At 34.0% G+C, this 6,710-nt stretch overlaps 1 pseudogene; it reads right to left on the bottom strand.

Annotated features, from left to right (window-relative positions):
- Nucleotides 1-6,585: 6,585 nt before the first annotated feature.
- LOC102898327 overlaps nt 6,586-6,710 on the bottom strand; it is a 530-nt pseudogene continuing 405 nt past the window's right edge.

Genomic DNA, 6,710 nt, shown 5'->3' with positions numbered 1-6,710 from the left:
CAGGAAGTGAGCAACGGAACCGAACAAAGTTTCATCTGTATTTGCAGCAGCTCCCCAGCACTAGCATCACCACCTCAGCTCCACCTCAGATCATCAGGCATTAGAGTCTCATAGGAACACCAGTCCTTGGTACCAAAAAAGTTGGCGATCACTGGCTTAAACACTCATATTATATAAAATGAGCTCATTTGCCCTGTTGTTCAGAATATGGGCAAAGGGACACATTGCAATAGGACAAGATCAAGAAACAACAGCTGATATTAAAACAATTAAAAATCTTATTTACTCAAAATGACTACTGTAAATGGAGATTAGTCTCCAAATTGCTATAGAAAACAATTAATATTCATGTGCAGATAGTTTTATTTACAAATATCATATAGTTTACAGTGTACTTTGTTTTAAACTACTGCCATAAATAGAAATCACTTTCACTACCACTATAGACAGCTACATTAATAATCACATGTAGATATAGTTGAAGCTCTGAATATTAGTGAGTGTATAAACTAATTTGTCCTAAACTACAGTTTTATAAAGAGAAATTACTTTCATAACCATTTGAGAGCTTAATTACTAATCAAACATAGATACGGTTTTAGTTGCAAATATTAGAGATTATTGTGTAATACTTGAAAATAATCACACTCTAAAAACATTTCCAACAATTCTTGAAAACCAAATGCTTAACATAAAACACAAAATGTTCACCATAACAATACTTTCAAATGCTGTTTACTGAAACATGACTTTGAAACAATAATTTAAAAAAAATGATTTGGAAACTAGCAATGCTAATATTCTCTCCCAGAAAGGCGTGGGAGTGAGTCAGTAACATTCCCATTGGTCTAAAAGCAGGGCTGTCTGCCAGAATCCTGACTCATAAGCAACCTGTCGGCCATATTTAGCGAAGGAGCCTGCAGTTGATTAGCTGTGCTCTGACAATAAATATCCTATCACTGCTGCCAATGAAAATCACCACAGTATAGAGAATTTCTAAGACTATATCATCATTCACATTAACCAAGATAGACAATGCATACGTTAAAAACCTTCATGTGTAGATGTGGTTTCATTACATATATCCTCATGGAATTTAGTTAAGCAGATATTTAATATCTGATCTTCACTGCAGTCAATGCAAACATTTTGAGGCTGATTATCCAGTTTCTGGGTTATCCATGTCTTGCTTTTTCTCCTACCACTTCCTTTGGCTAACAGCGTTCTGACCATTTCACTGTTCATTAGCACCTGGAAAGGATAACTGAAAGCAGATGAACTCAAACCACTCAATTATGCTTCTCATTAGCAGCTTGACTAAAGGGTTCTGCCCAGGAGGTGGTTGCAACTATTAAGTGAAATTAGGTTTCTGGATTATCAGTGGATTTTAATTATCCACATTGTTTCTGTCCCTTATGACTCTGCATAATCTAGAGCTGGCCATATATATGCTACTTGCCTTGCCAATGTGGAGAAAAAAGTGGATCTTTAATAGGAAAATCAAAGATACTAGCTATCTGTTCTGTTTTTATTCTAGTCCCTTCTTTGTAAGTTAACTAAAAAACACAGAAGGTTCTAAGAGAATTCATACTAATGGTTATTTGTTTAAATTATTATTGTAATTGATATAACCCTGAAAGTGATCTTATGGACATGTGAGTATTTAGCTATATTTAATACATTTGAAGGGCTCTTTGTGTTTTAAATACTTAATTTGACAGATCATTACTTATACTAATTTCAGTTAGGAATATTGTAAGCCAGGGAGTGCCAGTAATAATATGCTGTTAAAAGTTTATCCTATGATGCATGAACAGGGTGTGCCTCCAGGAAAAACAAGACTTGTGTGTCTTTCTAAATCATGAAATACTTTATTGTAATCTTTGTTGTTCCATGCATTCGAACATTTTTATTATAAAAGTATTACAGATTTAATTTAAAAAATAGAAATAACCATAAGAATTGCCCACAATACCACCAGTGATAACTGGTTACCATTTGGTAGTATACACTTGCAGAATTTTTCTATTCATAAGTAGATTAATCCACCACCCTTCAAGTGGAGTCATATGAAATTCTGTTTTCTAATTTGCTTGTATCGATCAATATGTTAGGCAGGTTTTTCTGTACTAATAAATATACATCAACACTATTCTTTGAATTGGCTGTAGAGTATTCCATTGTATGAGTGTGCATAATTTATTTAAATACTCTAGATTTGGACATTTAAATGTTCTCCTTTTATTTTTTTTATTATTATTATTATTTTTTTTACTATAACAAAACCAGAAGAAATGCTCTAGGATGTAAATCTTTGTGTACATTTTAAATATTACCTCAAGAGAAATTAGTAGAAGTGGAATTCTGGATTGAAGGACATGGATGTATCTCCAAATGTTTTTTGTTTTTGTTTTTTTTGCTCGACAAAGATCCTAATATTAATCATACTGAGATTTTACAGGTTTTTCACAAGAGTGAATCAGTAATATACTCTTCAGGATTTAACATTTAGTAACTTTTGAGAGGTGTGTGAGTGTGTGTGTAACCTTTCTTAGTTTAATATAGTGTAGCTGATTGTTATCCTGATCTTGTTTTGTTAGTGCTTTCCACATGGAGTGTGTGTGTGTGCGGTGTGTGTGTGTGTGTGTGTGTGTGTGTGTGTGTAATTAATCTTTACAGTTTACCGGTATCAATCAATTTAAGAGGACAGATAGGCACCAAAAATATGAAATTTCTCTTGATGAATTATCACAGTAAAACACTAAATGGACTTATTTTAATGTACTTATTAATCTACTGTAATAAAATCTATTCCTTCCTTGAAAGAGATTCTGAATATTCTTTATACTGTGTCATATTCAATCTCAGAAGTAAAAACAAAACTCAAACCCCCAAACCTCTACCTACAGCTTTGTTTACTTAGCTAGACAATCATCAGTGAAACGACTAATATCCACTACCACCACTACCCAGCCCCATGAAAGAAACATATCATCTGAAAACATATCAAAATCTCCAAAATATTTTTTAACATCCCCAATCTTCCAACCTACTAAGTCTTTTTTATTTCGGTGAATGATAGCTCCATCCTTCCTTTTGCTCAGGCCAAATACATTGGCATCATCCTTGACCGGTTCTTCTCCTCTTACGTGCCATATCTAATCCATTAAGAAATCTCATTGGCTATACTGTAAAAATATATCCTCAATCTGACCAGTTCTCAACACTACCAACTGCTACCACTGAGGTCCAAGCCACCATCATCCATGTTTTGAATTATTGTAGTAGTCTCTTAAATGATCTCCCTCTTTTGGCCTTTTTACTTCTCGGTTTAGTCTTCACACAACAACCCAAGAGATTCTGATAAAAAATATCAAGTCACTCTTCTCCTCAAAGCCGTCCAAAAGCATCTCACCTCATTTTGAGTCAAAGCCAAAATCCTTACGATAGGCAATAGGACCCTACAGAATATTTCACTCTCTCACCCTTCACCATACTTTTCGAACTCCTCTCTTGTTACTCTCCCCTTTTCTCACTTCAGCTACACTGGTCTCCATTCTATTTGTCTAATAAACAGCAGCTAATGAGAACTGGTACTTTAAGATAGTTCCTACACGGCTATAGAAGCAGTAGTTCATAAACAACACACTGCAGGGAGCTCAGCATGCTTTTTACCCTTCACTCATCCACTCTGGAACATCCCATACTCATTTTATAAACCTCACTCACCTCAGTCATTCAGTCAGCAAATATTTATTGAGAGCCTATTATGTTCCAGGTACTATTGTATATGCTAGGCATACATCTTTAAACAAAACAGATAAAATGTTTTACCTTAGTAGTTTCCATTCTATAGGAGGAGAGAGAGTACATAATAAGTCGGTAGTGATGTATGTTAGAAAGTGATAATGAAATAGAAACATATAGAACAAAAATGTGAGATTAGGAGTGTGTGCATGTGTGTATGTTTAACCGCTGTGTGTGTGCAGTTGTACTGTTGTTCCTTGCCACAGTGTCATACTTGGACTTGACATATTTCTTGGGTTGTTTTTTGTAAAGGTCATAGATTCTATCTACATCAATATCTTCGTTTCTGACATTGTTACCCCATAAATTGGCTATTATATGTGGTAATCTTCCTGCACTTTCCAGCATAACCTGTTCCTTGGATTTACTCTTACTCATTCCATTGCTTTAACAGCTAATTCATTTATCTCCCTGCCCTCTAGGCTATTGGTAGAAATTACAGCTGACATCTTAAGAATTTGTTGATAGTTTTCTACCACAACTACTTCTTCCCTTCTATTTGGTCTTCTCTCTTGTTTGTGCCTGAGGCCCCTTCTAGTGGCAGTCAGTGACATCCACATGCATTTCTTAACCCCAAAAGTTTGATTGAAACTGCCATACTCAGAAATGAATTATTGACCTGTAAGGAATTAGATCATGGCGAGTTCAACTGGTTATTTACTTAGCAATATGTCTGATTTTAGTCAGAATCAGTATATTTAGGTTTATATCAGTCCATCACTGATCCTGAAGATGTATGAATATCCAGGATAGTTCTGGGCTTTTTTGATTTCTCAATTCTGAGATTTTGGCTTACTGTGGGACAATGTTTTGGGTTATCTCTAAGGGTTTCAGGTAAAACTGAATTTCTTAATCTACTGAACAGCCTGACTGTTCAGATAAGAGGAACTGAATTGACATCTATTTAGGAGATTCTGCTTGGAGATGAGCTATGAATTATAACTCCACTAGAAACTTTTACTTTTCTCTCCTCAAAACTCTGATTTTCTTCTAGTCCAGCCATGCTCACAGGGATTTTAAGCAGATTAATTAGTGCTTGAAAAGCACCTTTATAAATGAAAAGTAGCTAAGTACTAATATAATCTTTTAAACTCTGGATGTTTGCCTTTTTTATTCATATTACAGTTCTAATTTCATATTTTTTCCATAATGTCACCACATTGTAGGTGAGCTCCCAAAATAGACAGTTACTAGGACTAAAACTGTTGTATGACCCAATATGCAAAATAGCTCTGGGAAAGGAATGCTGCATTTGACTTGATTACAGCAATGGTCTATTCTTTTAAAAGGATTTTTGTTTATTCAATGTCATCACATAGTTTTTCAGGGATTTGGAAATGAGAGAATTTTGTATTTGGTATAGTGCAAAAAAAGCTATTTATGTAACAGTCATCAAAGATTAGCTATAATACCATGGAAAGTTTGTTTCAAAACTCAGACATGGAATTTCAGTTTAGCAATAGGTCAGATTAATTTTCATAAAAATCTGGTTATTGTCATTACATTTTCACAACTAAAGCTTAACGGGTTGTGGTGAGATATTTATCTTCCAAGACTGATTTAAAAATATTCATTTGGATTTATAACCAAGTGCCTATGAGAGAAATAAGTCAAAATATTAAACCTACAGGCGATGCAGAAATACCATTGAATTGTAATGATTTTCTATCCTAGTTCACCTTTTCCAGTGTCTTGCAAAGAAAAAAAAAAAGTAAAAGCTAATAACATGAGCTGAAGCTACCAAGGTTTGAAAGAGGCAGGTTACTGCAAGGTGGCTGAAAGAGTATGTGGGTGTATCATTGTTTCTAACTTTGAACAAGTTTAAACTTTGGTAGCTGCTCTATAATTAGTACCTAGATGTTATAATAAAGGAAGATTTGTTAGTTTGCTGCATCTACCTGAATGGAATGAAGATCTACTTACTGTTCCTCGTAAGATAGATAATGATCACTTAATGGTCTTTTGGGCTAACTCTATGCATTACAATGTTAAAGATACCAAAAATTTAACTACCTTGTCAAATTCATTTATTAATTTTATAAACCTTTCTTTAGGAAATAATGCTTTATTTGTTTTTGGCCTTTAACAATTCTGTAGTATAGTCTCTGAAAAATTAAGTGAAGAAAATTGGTATGTTATACCACAAAGATGTATACTTTAAATTCTGATGTAGTTTTTTGTTTGTTTGCTTCCAACTGTATTAGTCACTTTTTATTCTTTTGGTAATCTCTTCCAGAGTTAACTACTTTTGTTTGTAGGTGATGAAATGTCTGAGGAATTCACTTTAGGTGTTAGCTCTACTGTGAGCTTGGTCTTTCCCTTTACTTCAGCTCAGAATTAAGACTTTTGATTCTTGGTTTTTTTTGTTTGTTTGTTTGTTTTGTTTTTTTATATATATTTCAATCCAGAAGTAATTTTCACTGTAGAAATAACCCGAAGACAGTCTTACACTTTATAGTAGTGGTCTACAACCAGGCTCTAGCTTTTCCAGGAACACAACACAGGATGTATTTAAATATGTATTAAACTAAGAGGCATTCTCTCAAATAAGTTTAAATGCATTTTATTTTTAGATGACCCACATGACATGTTTTTCTTAAAACAAAACAAAACAAAGCAAAAAACAATGTCTCTACTCCAAACACTCCAAATAAATCAAAGTCAAAATAAATGAAGACCTCAAGATAACATCAATCTTATTTGTCTTAGTCCTGGTGTGTGGATGAAAAGCAGCAACCTGTCATGATGACCAGCGATAGCTCCAAATGGCCAAATTTGTTAACATTTTTCTATTTTTAAATCATCCTTAAAGAAAATCATATATGGGGCCACACTATCCTCACAGTAGTCCAGCAGAGCAACCATGCCATCAGGATTCACTTTTTCACCAATAAAGAACTGGT

Source organism: Pteropus alecto, unplaced genomic scaffold (assembly GCF_000325575.1).
Source record: "Pteropus alecto unplaced genomic scaffold, ASM32557v1 scaffold182, whole genome shotgun sequence".
In the NCBI taxonomy this organism is placed as follows: domain Eukaryota; kingdom Metazoa; phylum Chordata; class Mammalia; order Chiroptera; family Pteropodidae; genus Pteropus; species Pteropus alecto.
The sequence above is the reverse complement of the archived record's forward strand: the minus strand, read 5'-3'. Positions and strand labels throughout refer to the sequence as shown.